The sequence below is a fragment of the Podarcis cretensis genome (assembly GCF_951804945.1).
Source record: "Podarcis cretensis genome assembly, chromosome: 4".
Lineage (NCBI taxonomy): Eukaryota > Metazoa > Chordata > Lepidosauria > Squamata > Lacertidae > Podarcis > Podarcis cretensis.
In genome coordinates, this window is record NC_137173.1 from 50,759,640 (window position 1) to 50,776,218 (window position 16,579).

The window sequence follows — 16,579 nt, forward strand, 5'->3', positions numbered from 1 at the left end:
GGGTGATCCGATGCACTCTGCAAAGAGAAAGAGAAACTAGAGTGCACCAACATTTAAAGACTATGGTCCCACCCACCCAATTTGCAATATACAATTTGCCCCAGCAACCCGGTTACCCAATCATAATGCCAGGCAACAACTCTTAACCTGCCTGGCAACAAGAGGCCTGGCCCGGCGGCCCACAATGCAACACGTGCTCTCATTTATTGGAGAACACGCTTTGTGATACTTTGAAAGTTGTAACTGTTCACATTGTTAGTAACACCCATCTACCCCCAGACAGGGCCTTTTTACTGGTGGTTCCCCATTTGTGGAATGCCCTCCCTAGTAAGGTGTTTTTGCCCACATCATTATTAACTGTCAGGAGGATTTTGAGAACATTCCTGTTTATGCAGGCATTTGGTGACTGAATGTTACTGCCAACCCCGAGATAACTGGATGATATACTGTTTTTAATTGTAATTGTTTTCAGAATGTTATATCTATTTTAGAATGCTTTTTTAATAAAAAAAGAAATGTGGATGTGTTTGCTGCCCTGGACTCCTTTGGAAGGAAGGGCGTGATGCAATTTCAATAAATAAATACACATTTTGACAGGATATATGTTTTTGATTGGGGTTTGTTTGTCTGTCTGTCTTGCTTTTGAAATAGGTAAGTGCATCTTGTCTGCTTTTGCTAGTAAAATGGGAGATGTTACTCCCCACCCCCAAATGTGTATAGCAAACTTATAGCAGCTTTAAAAAGCTAAGGTCAATGGCATTTGGAGAAAACACACCTGGGGACTTGCACAAACAGGATGTCATTAGGAAGGGAAACTGAAACAAACTAAAGTTTAAGGACCCTCATAATTCAGCCCTAAAAATACCAAACATATGCATACAAAGCACAGAATTGCTCCTGGTTATGTCAAGCCAATTATGACTAACCTTTTTTCCTCCCACAGCCCATCACTTTCCTCTTTTGCTTTGTTTTGGGTTCAAAACAATTCCCCACAAAGGTCTCAAACAGTACATTGTGTGTGGAAGACAAGCATATCTACCCAAAAGCATTGTTTCTGCCGCCAGTGTCAGAAAGCCGTTTATCGCTGTCATTTTCCTGTAACACAAAAAAACCCTGTCAGTGTGAACAAAGGAAGTATCTGGTACTACGGTGCAAGATACCTTTTAGCTGACATAAAAGAGAAACAAAGGGAATGAAGGGAGACCTATTAAGGTGTCTTTCCCCCCAACATGAAATGGAACAATGCTGAACCTTTCTGCCAACAATAATAAAGGAAAGTAAAACTTGATGGCTTCATTATATTTTAAAAACATTTTGTTTGGTTTCTTTTTTTAAGTCTGTGCATGTCACATAAATTACCAAATAACATAGAAAGAAAGCGACACTGCATTAAGTATGTATTTAGGATATGTAATTAATGAGTTGAAATATATAGAGAGAGCACTTTTTCAGCAAAATGAGGTGCAGCTACAATAGGCTCTTACTGTAGTTGAGAATTTTGTTAAGATTCTGACTGTTGACAGCCAAAGGCCCATCTAGTTTGTCAGTAATATAATAGAATGCCCCTTCCAAAGTTAGTTTGATTTACTCCATGAAAAAGGGACCCCATGATTCAGTTATTTCTGCCTATCTGGATGGTTGGATCACCTTGGAGATAACTGGTTAAGACTCCCCAGTGTTACTGGTGTGTGAAAAAGCCACATGGAAACATACAATTATTATCATTAAAATGCTTGATGAATTCCACTGTAGTGGCATGCTAACAGTCTTATTATACCAATGTAATTTCAAATTAAAATAATGATGCTTATAATTGTACATCTCCACTCAAAAAAAAAAAAAAAAAAAAAAAGAATTTACCTGCAGATTAAGGTGATGTATTCTACACCTGATTGCATGGCACACATTTCGTCATAGCATTTAGCATGTTACAAAAGAGATTATTTAGTAAGAATCCCACCCAACGGCATAGAAAATGAAACAAGAAGTACAGTTTTCTGTCCAACGAAGTCACACGCGTAGAAATGGATCTAGTCGCTTGCCATGTGTCTCCCTTGTTCACTGGGGGAGTTTCTTGCTGCCAACCACTACATGTTGTCAGCTGTGCTGCAAACGCAAAGTTGTATTTATGGGAGAGGCTGCACATGTCTAATAGTATGCATAAGCAGCCAGTTGTGTATACAATATACTGATGATGCATACAGTATACAATTTTTGTTCACATAGTATACTGCTTAGATTCAAATATGAAATATTTACCTTAAAGGTGGATGGATTATAATGTGATATTTAGGAAGGGGCCATAGCTCAGCGGTAAAGCACAGGTGTTGCATGCAGAGAGTCGTAGGTACTATTTCTGGTATATCCAGTAAAAACAAAACAAACTAAGATAACAGGTAAAGTGAAAGAGCCCAGAGAGGCTAGGCTCTGCTTACACAATTGGAAGCAGCACTGCTTCTGATACCAGTTGCTGGCAACCACTGGAGGAGAAAATGCTATTGTGCTCAGGTCCTGCTGATGGATTTCCCATAGGCATCCCACAGGATGGTGGACTAGATGGGCCATTGGTCTTATCCAGCAGGCTCTTCTAATGTTCTTAGGTGGACAAATAGTCTGATGTAGTCTAAGGATGTTTCCTATGTTCCTGATAGTGATCAGGGAGTAATAGTGATCAGGGAGGGCATATCTTTTTAAATATAGTATCTTCTTCATTGTTTATTGTATTTGGAGGTAGATCCAAGGCCACCTCCAGCAAGGCCTTGATGCCCCTGGAATTCCTCCTGGTCCCTACCTCTGGTGGAAACACCACTGATGGCAGCTCTACATCCGTGGAGCTTTTCACAGGCATGAGGGGGGTCTGGGCTGAACATGTTGCTCCACCATCTTTGCTGATGGAGTGGCACCACCAATAGCACTTCCACCCTCTTACCTAGCCAGCCTTTTGTGGGGGTTCAGGATGGCTCAGTGCACTATCTATTACCATTTCTGCAAAATGTCAGTCAATTAAAACACTTACATTTTAATTAACTAGGTAACATAGCCTTTCAATGCTCATTTGCTGGACACTAGATTACACAGCTATACCTGTCAAGAGATGTGTGGTATGAGGTGGTACCATCAGTTTGTAATTAATTAAGAATAACAGGAATGCGAAAACACACATTTATTAATTCAGCACTAACAATGTAGTCTTATTAAACACAAAAATGCACTGTGCCTAATCCTGGCATTTATTATTTTGGTGTAATGAGTTAGGAAAGCTTCACAGTAAACACAAGAAGAGCCCTAATGGATCACACCAAAGACCCATCTAGTCCAGCTTTCTGTTCTCATTATGGCTAACAAATACAGAGGCTAAAATTCTTAATTAAATAAATTGGCAGAACCGCATACTTGAAAGTGAACATGAATAGAAAACTTGGCAGGAAGGCCCCATCCTCCTTCATCACTGTCCAGCAGGAGGTGGGAAATTATGTGCATAGCCACTGCCATTCATAAATGGATTTTATGCCATCTCTTGAATATTGCTAGACATTCTGGTGCCACCAGCAGAGCGCCAAGACCTCTTGCTGTTGATCTATTTCACAGTTTAATTTTAGTTAATGGTGTATGTGTGTGATATATACAAGGAGAATATGGTTCCCGTCTCCACTAAAGAGGAAGTTTGAGATGTCCACCCTTTAGTCAATATGTAAACAATGAGGTTATAGTATTGCTTAGAAACTGGATCAGCAGCAGTGCACCACAAAATCAAATGAGAAATGTGAAAAATATATTCCATACAAATAATCCCCAAACCAGCTTTTCCCCAAAACCAGATTCCTTAGGTTTTGTTATTGCTGTTTTAAACTTGACATATTTAAAAAGGATGGTACAAAAACATTGAAGTTATGAATAAAATTAAGCTGCCTTTCAAAATCCGTATTAGTGTGACACTAAGGTCCTTGTGAGGGGACGCAGGTGGCGCTGTGGGTTAAAGCCTCAGCGCCTAGGGCTTGCCGATCGAAAGGTCGGCGGTTCGAATCCCTGCGGCGGGGTGCGCTCCCGCTGCTCGGTCCCAGCGCCTGCCAACCTAGCAGTTCGAAAGCACCTCCGGGTGCAAGTAGATAAATAGGGACCGCTTACCAGCGGGAAGGTAAACGGCGTTTCCGTGTGCGGCTCTGGCTCGCCAGAGCAGCGATGTCACGCTGGCCACGTGACCCGGAAGTGTCTCCAGACAGCGCTGGCCCCTGGCCTCTTAAGTGAGATGGGCGCACAACCCCAGAGTCTGTCAAGACTGGCCCGTACGGGCAGGGGTACCTTTACGTTTACCTTTAAGGTCCTTGTGAGTGAGAGCAAATTTAGCTGTTCCTTCATGGTTTGACTTTAAGAGGAAGGTTGTTTCTCTGGCCACTGTGGGGAATAAATGCCCTGATTCAGCCTTTCTTCAAAGAACACTTGCTGAAGGGGGAGGGGAGGGGAGGGGAATGACTACTCTGCTCCACAGTAGTGATCTTAAATCTGTGACAGAGGCACACCCATAGAACAAGCAATTAGGTTGTGCACCTGGTATTGTAAAACCAGGCCAGCTCTGCCCTCCACAGCCACTCATTTGAGCATGGACATAGGAAGAGGAACGCATAGGTGTGAACACCTGCTCATACACTGGGGTTCTATGCCAGATGGCTATGCTCAGCATGTAGACAACTAAGTGCAAGACTAGTCTAGACATGTGACAGTAGGGCAGAGGTGTGGCTCCATTCCTTGTTCCTCAGGTGGATATATCAAGGGGCTAGTCTAAGAGGAAGGCACTAGTACTAAGAGGAAGGCACACTTGGCAAACCCTTACCATGATCAATTCTCACCTGGAAACCTATGTCCCCACTGTGGAAGGGTGTATGAATCCAGAACTGGCCTCCACAGTCACTTACAGACTCACTGTTAAGACTGTGTTCATGGAAGACAATATTACTCGGCTATGAGTGATCGCCAAAGAAGAAGAAGACCCCCACAAGCTACCACACAACAAAAACAGCAACATGAGAAGTACTTGCACATCTGTGACTAACTGCTTCACAACATCGATTTTTCATGGTTCACAGGAACACAGTCCTGAAGGAAAAGCATAACCTCATGTGTTGTACAGTTCAGTATCTTACAAAGCAAACAGGTAAAACTAATTTATGGGTTTTTCAGGAGCTTCTTCTGATGTACCAAGTGAGTTAGAACTGTGTGGTAGGAATCCTTTCTTGACAATCTCTTCCCCTTTCTGTAGCTTTTACTCCTTGCTGCTCCTCTCTTCCTTTGAATGAGAAGCCCATTTTTCTTCAAGAACATTCTTATATTCTTTTAAAAGAAGGTGGAAAGACATAGATCCAGTGGAAGACTGAATGTGGTCACCAATAACTTGTGGCTAAAAATGTCTCCTCCACTGCTGCCTCAAGTGGTATGGGGCGGGTGGGAAGTACTGCTGTAATTTTGCCATTAACATTTTTTAGTTATTATTTAGTTATTATAGGTTGCATTCACACAGCAGTTTATTCCATTTTCTCATTTTTTCTCCTAATAGTAAATAATAATAATAATAATAATAATAATAATAAATTAATTTGTGCCCCGCCCACTCTAGGTGGCTTCCAACAAAAGATTAAAAATATATTAAAACATCAGACATTAAAAACTTCCCTAAACAGGGCTGCCTGTTTATTTGAATTATTATTATTATACGTATTTTAATTTTCACACAATGTAAAAGTAAAATATAGCAAAAAAATTGGTGCAACTTTAGCATTTATTTCCATAGTATTTGCAAATGGGATTTTTTTTCTTGGAAGCAAATTACATGAAAATGAGCACTAAACTTGAGCTGCATTCTGCTATATCTCTGGAAGAAGCTTTTATGTCATGTGAAAGTGAAAATCTAATGCAAACATTAACAGTTTGTGAAACCACAGTGATTCCCAGTATGGTTTTAATGAACAATTCCCTATGTTAGGTCTTCTAACGCTCAGCACCTTTAACAGGCTTTCGTTCTTAGGATTCTTGGGGAGGGGGGGAGGTATAACTGTTAAAGTATTTTAAAAGTGCTTTAAATGTATGGTGCAGACATGGCCTGGGAGAGATGCACACTGAGGCTCAGACAGCATAGTTGAAACTTTTGGATATTTGGGGGTGACTTCTGGAGTGTTAAGCTGTGAAACCCGTCCCCCACACTTAACAAAATACCTGAAAATCACTGTTGACCTCATTCCCAAGAAAACTGAATACCTTTTGAGTTCTCATACTCTCTGTCTGTCTGGGCAGTTCTGGGGATTCCATTATAATAGACCCTGCCCCAATAAAACCCTACAACATTGGGAAGGTAAGTATGCAGTGCTGCCCTGCTTTCAGAACCCCAATGACCACTGCTGGTTTTTCCTTTCCTGATTGTTTCTTTCAACTTTCCACAGGCACCCAGTTGACCAATGATAACAGAATTCTAGACTAAATAGGCCTTTGGTCTGATCCAGAAGGGCTCTTCTTATTTTCTGTTGTTCTTACTATTCCTCATATTCCTGGCGCATTCCTCAGGTAATTGGAATGCCTGTAGTCAATGACTTACCTCAGGATTTTAAGTACCAGTTAATTTTTCAGGCCTGAGAAAAGATAAATAAATAGAATTAAATTAATACTCTTCACTACTTACTACGACCTCTGCTATGAACAAGTAATGGACGATCGCAGTTTGGCAAGGAGTTTGAAGACTAGTCAGTCTAACTCAACCAATATCATTTCAGTGAAATAAGAATCATAAATTTGCTGGACTAGCAGAAAATAAAGCATCTTAACTGGTGCTATTTCAGTAATCGATATCTAATCTGAGCTCACCACATTTTTATTTTAGTTTGAAAGTGAGAGGGCAGAAAGGTGCTGACTTCTGTAGCCAAGGAAGGTGCTCAGCTTCTTCACATTCAGTCCCCTCTGCTGTAGAACGATCCACAGTTTCTTCCTTCTAACATTGACAAATAGGCAATCCATCTTTTTCCACTGAGTTATTTCTACCTATCTAAACACAAGTCCTGCTTTACCAGGCAATTTTTAAAAAGAGAATCTGAACTGACCTTATTGGCATATCCTACAGCATGTAGTCCCTCTTCCAATTGTTAGGCCGCAGAATTGTAGATGTATCTGAAAACCATGTGGAGACTGCCTGATGGGACACCTCTTAAAGCATTTTGTGCACAAACACAGAAAGGAAACCTAAGAGGTGGTCATTAATATGTAGGTATTTACAGCTGTGGAATACAAGGGCACAAGAATACTAAGACTTCACCTGTTTCTCCATAATTCACAAAAATATTTGTTAAAAACTTAGCTTCCCTCTGCTGCAACAACATGACCTATCGTGCAATCCTCAAATTCTTTCCTTGGAAATGCCCTCTTTAAAGTTATTATCCTTCTTAACTTTATGCCAAAGGTCTAGTGTCTAAGGAATCAACATCTTTCTATCAAGTTCAGCTTCCTTGATATTGATATTCCCCTTTCTTGTGTGCTGATCTAAGGGATAAAATAATGTTGCAGTTAGGCTGTGGCAACATAGTCATTTGACTGCTTCACTCAGATCACATTTCAGTGTGTAGTAAGGCAATTGATGAAGCAATCAGATGACCACTTGTAAATCTAACGATTCAGCGCACATTCACACAGTTATAATGTGGGGATGCTGAACTGAAGACATGAAGAGGATGGAAGAAGGATTGTATATATGCTATCCCCACTCCCAACCTCTGCTAGATTTTAAATCCCCTTTGGAACAAAACCTACAGGCATGGAAACTGTATATACACATAGGTTTTAAACTTGCGGTTGGCATCTTGCAAACTGTAGAATCCCTAGCTGTGTCAAAAAAGGCTTTGCATTAAACAATTGCCATGTGTTTTGTTATTCAACAAATGGGGGAGGGCTCAGGGTCTTGACATGCAAGTAAGGCTATTTTTGCCTGTTCCATCCCCCTCCAAAAGTTGGAAACCATCTGGAGCAGCATGGAAGGTGGCATGAGGTGCTGTAGGGGAAATGGGAAATTATGAAAAATTGCTTCCCACCCCATCCATTTTAGTAAGCCCCTTTAGGTCAAAGAGTCTTTGCTCAACATCAGGGATGCTACTGAATGCACCCCATGGGCTCTGCTCACAAACACTTGAGAAAAACGGGCACTAGGACACTCTCTTTCTACATGCACCATTTCCCTGAATCTCTGTGAGCAGCTACAGTGAATTCAGAGAAAAGGTGAGAGGCGATGTGACCAAAGTTTACACAATATTGCATGACATGGAGAAATTGGATAGAGGAAAGAAGTTCTCCCCACTTTTTCATAACACTATGAATTGTGGGCATTCAAGAAGATGAATGTTGAAAGTAAAGGGCAGATAAAGGAAGTTTTTCACAGAGTGCATTGTTAAACTTCCACAGGAGGCAGTGATGGCCACCATCTTGGATGGCTTTAAAAGAGGATTAGACAAATTCAGGGAAGAGAAGGCTACCAATGGTTACCAGTGCATGCTCAGAGAGAGTAATGCTTCTGAATACCAGTTGCTGGAAAACACAGAGTGGGAGAGTGCTCTTGTGCTTTGGTCCTCCTTGAGGGTTTCTCACAGACATCTGGTTGGCCACTGTGAGAACAGGATGCTGGACTAGATGGGTCATTGGCCTGATCCTCTTCTTACGTTCTTATGAATTGCTTGAGCAGCCCCTTTTTTTACAGAATGCCAGCCCCTCTATCCCTTTTCTTTGAAATATGATTGATATCTGCTGCTATTCTAAAAGTTTTCTCATCCACTGAATCAGAAAAGTGTCCATGTCCAATCAGCAATTTGCTGAACCTTTTTAACAGGTCCTTGGATTGTGTAAAGCCCCAATACTGTCATGTGTCCATGCTCTTTATAACTTTCACATAAAAGTCAAATAAAATAAATGAATAAAATTATAAATTTTTAAGTGACGAGATCTTCAAGGGTAATAAGTCAAACCAGATTGAAAATAAAGTGCCAAAGGGCACATGGCAGACTCTTTCACACTAAAACTCACTCCACTTCATAAAATGTTTTTGGGGGGCACATTGTATAGTGTAATATATTCAGAATCCCAAAATTATGAGACAGATTTACTACTGGAAAGGCAACTCAATTGTATCGCCATCCTGAGTAGAAATGGGTATATTGCTCAAATTTGTCTGAGCTGCAGTCTTATTATATAGTCACTGAACATGTAATTACACCATCTATTATTATAATTGCTTTGTCCTCTGAAGACATCTGAATATAATTAATAAGACAGGGCAAAATTATATGTTATAAAAATATTGTATGGTACATCCTGATACAAAGATTCCCCCCTCCCCATACTAATAGTCTTTTAAGTCTGCTATTTCATGCTCTTCAAGGTACAAAAGCTTTCTAAAGTGGGGGCGGGGAGACATATTTTTATTTTTGCAGCCAGTATTTATAATAGAACAGGTAAGGCTAAATATATGAAAGCAGTATTGCTTATACTAGTTGATCCAGCTTAGGACTAGCTATAGATATATGTGAACAGACTGCAGACCCCCTGGCTGGGTGACAAAACCCAACATGCCAATAGATGCTGCATGTACATTTCTTCCCACTGAGCTGAGGCTGCACAAGCAAACAGAAAATTATCTAAGAGAGCAAAGTAGCTATTTGGGAAGGAGAGCAGAAGGGGCACTGGATTGGCTATCTTTGTCCCTGGAAAATAGCCAGTTGAGCTGATTCCTACAGGGCTTTGCGTGTGTAGCTCTCCAAGGTTCTCTGGAGCTGTATTGTCGGAACATGGTCATCTTCTTCACAATGTCCCTACTGGAACTAAGATCTGCTTAATTTAGGCACGATGCTGGCAGACCTATGCACTGGAAGTTGGAGCTGCTGAACTTAGAGAGAAAGCAGGGGTGAGTCCTTCTTTAAGAGCAAGAGGGTTGTCTTAGTAGGGAGTTCAGAATCCTCCCTCCAACTTGCAATGTACCTTTCCTCAGTTTGACCCCCAATATTGCTTTTGCTTCCAGCTGGGCTCTGATACTGAAAGTGAGCCAAGCTTGGAGAAAAAGATTGCATGGGAAAAGTAGTATTAATTCCAGGTTTGGGAGGGCTCTGGCGCATGACATTTTTCATGAGCTCACTTAATGAATCTTCCTCTGCATGCAGTTAGGTATATGGAGGCTCTTGCTTGTACCCTAGCTGCGGACTTGGCCCTCAACAGATGCCCTGGCAGAAAACCTGCCCTATTAAGCAGTTGGTGGAAGGGACCGAGGCATCTTTCGCTGCCTAAAAAAGGACCCTTCTACTCCATTGATTTTGATGAGAGCACATCAGATCCAAGTTTAATTATGCCAGTTTGATGCCATCATTTCTGATTTGGCTTGTCATGTCTACTTTGGCTTCTTCATTGTCAGAAAGAGACATGCTGGTGACCTTGTCATAATCATTAATGAATATTAATTAATCTGCCACAACTAAGTATTTTAAAATACTGTTTAAACCCCAAAGTGAGGGGTTTCTTGAAGAGAGATGGGTTGTTGTTAGAGTTCTTCCTTTTCTCACTTGTAAACTACAGAACACCTAGCACATTCACATAAACACTGCATTTCTGTTTTCCATTGTGAAACTTCAGCAGTTTCTCATCCTCTGGTCTTTAACAGGATATCTTTCAAAACAAACTTGAAGAGTAAGCTTATATTAGAATATATTATTGTAACTCCTGATTTAGGGATGCTTCATTAGGAAACATGCTAGGGCCTCCATAAGCTCAATCAATCAATTCTATTTAAAATTCTTCACCAGAGGTGGCTCCGAAAGTACTCTAGTATTTGACATTTTGCTTTAGAGCTAAAGTACAGGAAAACAGGCCACGTGTGAAGGTCACTGACATTTCGTCAAACAGATTAAGAATTATAAAGTGTCAAGCAACATTGTGAGATTTTCATTTATTCATGTAAGTCATGGCTCATCTTCAAATAGGGTGAGTTTATATCTTTAGAGTAAGAAAAAGAACAATTATGGACTCAGAAACCCGAGATGTAAAATAAATATGTGCTGTGTGTATGTGTCTGTTTTAAGGTATGTAAAATAATATGCACCAGACAGATACAAGGCAGATCTGCAGAAATTGATTGACACTTTCCAGAAATAGATGGGGTAAAAGCCATTAAAAATAATTGTAAAAGCGCATTTTGAGTTAGCTCAGTAATTGGTCAATTTTCCTGTACAATTGTTGGTGAAATTTTTAATGGCATATAACTTTCTTTCTTTCATGGGAACAGCATGAAATATTGCTAAATTCAAAACAACACAGAAAATAATAGAGACTCTATTATATAATAACAGTGATAAAACTAGAACACAATATACAATACTGCAATAGCTTCACTTAGCTTCTGAGTTTTGCCTTTTGCATGCTGCTGATTATTATGCTGCGGTTACTTTCTCTCTTTTTTGGTAAAAAATAGATGCACTTTATCTGGTAGACACTAGGAGCAATGATTCTTTCCCATGGGACCTCACCACACACATAATTTTTGTGCCTGTGCTCAGTAGAACATGGACTTAAAAACTCATCTTTAGATTGCTAGGATGGTGTTGTGGATAAACTGATGAACCTGACCTGAGAGAGATGGTCAAATACCTGCTCAACCATGAAGCTCATTGAGTAACCAGTTGCTGGATCTTCACCTTATATTACAGACTTGTTGTGAGAATAAATATTAATATGCTTAAAAGTCCACTACATAATAGATCCTGCCAGGAAATAGGATTCCAGTTCACAAAAATCAACATGTGATAAAATAAACAGTGATGTCTATTCTTAGAGCCAATTTATCACAGTTTTTAGCCTACTAGAATGTAATTGTTCTAAATATGGTCACATGAATATTTGATGCTTTCAAATAACCTTGTCCAATAAGAATCTCATTAAACAAGGGGGGGGGGGAGAGAATGATGGAGTTGGAAAGGCTTATTGGATTTCTGAATCCCCCTTAACATGACTTACCCATCTCCACCTTAAGAAATACCATTTATTTCCCCCTTATCCACCCACACCCATTATCTGGATCTGACTCACCCAGGAGAAGAATACTTTTAAAAACAAAACAGCTTCCCTTATTAGTTGTGTGATGCTGCCCCAATGTTACTTCACTGTTGGTGACACTCTTGCAGAGAATACCACAATGAAAGAAAGACACACCAATGCACCAAGAACATTTTTGCTATGAAAAGTTATAGGATTCCAGTAGGGTGCCACAGGATATGCATTGGGGGTGAAGCAGTAAATCAGGCCACCAAGGCTGCATTTTGTGATTGGTATAATTCACATGACCGTCTGAGAGAGTGTGAGAACAGGAAGACCATCTTATCTCCTCCGCTGTACGTGTACTTTTAGAATGTACTTTCACTTCTGTTGGTTCTCTCGGGGCTGAAAGAGAACGGTCGCCATTATGCTTTCTCTGTGTAAAGTCTGTAAATAAAACATAGAATAGAACTACGGAGTCTCCTGCTTATTGCTGTACGATGCCAGAAGAATAGTGTGCACAAATCATTTTGATTTCTGTCACTGGAGTGTCTGGAAAAGAAGGGAGAAGCTTTCCCAGAACCATGCTCACCAGAGGACACCCAGAGGACTGGGGGGCTGCCGACACCCCAGGGCATTTTCTAACAGTATGGCTGTCCTAAAAGATCTGCAGGTGCAAGCAGTACTGAAAGTAAGGTGAATAACTACCCCAATAACATCATGAGCACAAATCATTGTAAGTGCACAATAACCTTCTAACTGTACACTGCCCCCCCAGTAATTGTTCGTTTTTTTTTCTTTTATAGAAGAATGAAGGGGAATTTGCTCCACTTTCAGCCCAAGTAGTGTACAGCTCTTTTTCTGTCACTATAATTAGGCTAGAAACAAACATTCCTTCCGATGCCCCAGTTGAAAAGCCACAGGAGCACCCCCACACACACACACACAAGCTGTAAGACTGTTGCATAGACAGCCCTACACACACACACCCCCATACAGCCTGTGCATTTTAAAATCTGAAAGAGTCATTTGGCTCTGTGTTCCTATTGCAGGCACAGCTGAGGCATGATAGCATTAAATTTGGTGCTGCACAGTGTGCTACTGTGCTCAACCAGCCAAACAACTGTGATGGCCTAATCAGCATTATTTATGGGTGATTAAACTATGGGGCAAATGTTTCCCTCTCACCTTTAACACAGCGGTATGAGCTGAAGAGTGCCAGTTGAGTCTCATCCATGTCAAAACAGTAAAGATCTGGAACAAGATCTACATGACTTTGAAATTGGCAGGCAATTGTGTATATACCTTTAAAAATTAAAATAATGCCTGGCTGATAGTTGATCAGTGATCAGGGATCAATAGCCCATATTTTCTCAGAGAGTCAGACAATTAAGCTCAGTTTAACCTACAGAAAGGCTTCATCATAAGAACTTTTCAAGTCTGCTTACCAGGGCTGGTTACCAGACTCCTGAGGTCAGTTGGTTTCCCCAGACAGCTTCCTTCATGGCTGTTCCCATCTCCCATACCAGAGATGGCTTAGAATGTTTTCAAGTTCCTCAGGAAAAAAATGGAATTATGCTTATGGACTTGTTGGTATCTGTGTGTCTCAAGAGAAAAAAGGAGTGGGCCTCCAGGGGTGAAGTCAAACCGCCGTGTTAGCAGTATGGAACTGACTGCAAGCCTGGGCAGTGTGCACAGAGGGCTTGGACTGCCCAGACCCTGCCCCCTCTTGGCCTTGCTGATGTGGTCCAAAGGAAAGCAGAGCAATACGTTTGGCACTAGCTTGGCTGCAGGAGTTGCTGGAAGGAGGCATATAGAACACCATCCAACTGTCTTAGGGATTCCACTCTGGATTTGTGTAGGGTTTATTCCTTAATCTTTTCTTCTCCCAAAGATATTCCGCAATGCAGCTGAGGTCTAGGAACAGAGTTTTCCTTTTCCTAGATGGGCTACTTTCCCAGGTTGATGAGCCCCATCTGCCCCTCACTTCCCTCTACAACATGTGCAGAAACCTCTATTTTGGATGTTGTATCCCTTCAAAGTGCCATTGAAATTGGCGAGATGCTTTTAAGCAGCAGCATCCCAAGTCTCGCCGAAGTTACTTAGTGATGTTCAAGCTCTAATTCAAAAGATTTTTTGAGCAGATGCACCATTGGTCTCATCTGCTCAATCTGCTAGAGCTTGTCTCCACATGCAGGAGAAGTCCCTAACCAAGGGTTTGAGACACATTGGCTACCCTCTCCTGGTTTAAGCAGCAAGTAAAAGCCATTCCTGTGGTGTGACTGTTGCTGCATGCTGACAACATCTAGAAGCCACAGGTGAGAGCTGAGTGCAGGTGGATGAACTACCTCAGAAGAGGCATAATGTGTGAACACTAGAGGTACTACCCCTCCTCTAACACCCCATGGACACCTTATGGACTAAAAATGCAAAAAAAAAAGGGGGGGAGAGACAGGAAAATATGGACTGTACTAATATTCACACATGCCCACCTGAATAAATATCACAGCCTACATGACTGTACACTCTCCCCCCTAAATTGATGTGCTGGATTCTAAGTTTTTAAAATTCACAAATCAGTCAGTGGCATCCACAACAAAGGGAAATTTTAAGGCATGTATTTTGAAGTACAAAATATCACATACATTTTGAACACGTCTTAGAATACTATGCAGAAATCTTATTCCCCTTTTGAGACATTCTGTGTGTGAGGCAGGCATGAAATCTGCACTAAGAAGGATCAAAAGTTGTGTGTTATCAAATACGAGTTGTTTCTTTCATCCATACATAGCACAGTCAGAGATTATTTTACTGGGGGGTGTAAATAGCCATGAGTCTGAAACAGTGGTATCAAAATACAGTCTTCCAGATGTAAGATCCTCAAGTCTTGTCAAATATTGTGACTCGATATCTGCCTTTGAAGCCTATTAAAATACTAGCTAGAGTCAAAGAGCTTAATTCTGTCAGTAATGCCACAACAGTTTACGCCAGCTGAGAATTTGACCTGTAGCCTCTTTTTTGAATTGCCCACCAGTCTATTAAGCTTACAATATTTTAAAAAAATAAAATCAAGAGGCAGAGCACTTGCTGTGTCCAGATGCAGAAATGAGAATCACCTTAGCAGCCGGAGATACAGCAGGGGGCCTGAAACTCCTGCAGCTTATAATGCAGAAGTGGTGATTGAAAGCAAGGTTGGGGCCACCCACTCATATGCACTATCATTGGGAGCATATTGGGAGCACATTTAAAGCTTTTTTGGTACTATTTTTGAGTGTGATCTCCTGAAGAGTACCATTAACTGAAAAGTTTCAGCTGCTGCACTCAGCAATCATTATCATTTGCAGTAGCTGCTGATGGACAAAATTTAATTTTACTTTCTCAGTATTATAGAGATACCTACAGATGCAATAATTAGACAGACATCACCCTGAGGAAAGAGAAGGGCTAATGTGAATAACGTATTGATAGCCACATGAATGCTCAGCCATATATACAAAATTCTGGAACAGAAAGGAAAACATGCAGCATAATTGTATGTACACTTATTGGAAGTACTCCTCCTCTTCCTCTATACACATTATGCTAGAATAGAAAGGATAACATACAGCATAATTGTACAAATCTGTGGTATGGCTGCATTTGAGATTCATTGCCACCCCATCTCAATATATATATATATATAACTGGGGGAAATGATCTGGAGGATGGTGTGCCTTCTTTACAAGTAAAAAGTGAAAGAATTTGTGGTAATTTATTTATTTAAGAAAAATACAACTGACTGGGAACTTCAGGCAGATAGAAGTTTATAAAAAATTACAATTGGGTATAGGAGGTAGAGAGAGAAGACCATGCCCCTATAATTTAAGGTAACCCACTGAATCTATTGATTAGCAATAGATTCAGGAAAAAACAAAGAAAGTACTTTGTAATACAACAGGCACATAATTAGCATACAAATTCATTGCACTTCCGTGCATAACAAAAGTTGTGTGGAAGCAATGATTACAAAGGGTGGTTGTGAGTTTAAAATGGCCACAACTTGGATGGGTTTCATTTCACAGTTTGACACAAGGCTGGGGCAGTAAAGTGACTTCCCAGTGGGAAGTAGGGTGAGCACCACCTCCCAGCTATGGATACAGGTAAAAAGGTAAAGGACCCCTGGACGGTTAAGTCCAGTCAAAGGTGACTATGGGGTTGTGGTGCTCACCTTGCTTCAGGCTGAAGGAGCTGGTGTTTGTCCACAGACAGCTTTCTGGGTCATGTGGCCAGCATGACTAAACCACTTCTGGTGCAACGGAATACTGTGACAGAAACCAGAGTGCACGGAAACACCATTTACCTTCTTGCTGCAGTGGTACCTATTTATCTACTTGCACTGGTGTGCTTTTGAACTGCTAGGTTGGCAGTTGTACCCTTATGTATACAACCCAGTGTTATCACTGCGTACAGTGAAATCTAGGTCCAACAGTTGTTAACCACAGCACAGCACCAAAATTGTACATGTGGGTAAAATTCCCAACCCTATCCCACCAACAAGTGGCTAACT

At 40.9% G+C, this 16,579-nt stretch overlaps 2 long non-coding RNA genes across 2 annotated transcripts in view; both read right to left on the reverse strand.

Annotated features, from left to right (window-relative positions):
• Positions 1-225: 225 nt before the first annotated feature.
• Positions 226-16,579, reverse strand: part of LOC307213856 — a 116,286-nt gene continuing 99,932 nt past the window's right edge. The window contains exons 5-7 of the long non-coding RNA XR_013837733.1: positions 7,080-7,182; positions 6,581-6,614; positions 226-1,095 (exon numbers count right to left, since the gene is read on the reverse strand). This is a non-coding gene — a long non-coding RNA (uncharacterized lncRNA). The remainder of the gene's footprint in view (positions 1,096-6,580; positions 6,615-7,079; positions 7,183-16,579) is intronic.
• On the reverse strand, positions 13,375-16,425 carry LOC307213879. Its single transcript, XR_013837771.1, has 3 exons — positions 16,241-16,425; positions 14,679-14,763; positions 13,375-13,588 (listed from the first exon to the last, which is right to left on the reverse strand). It is a non-coding gene; the product is annotated as an uncharacterized lncRNA (long non-coding RNA).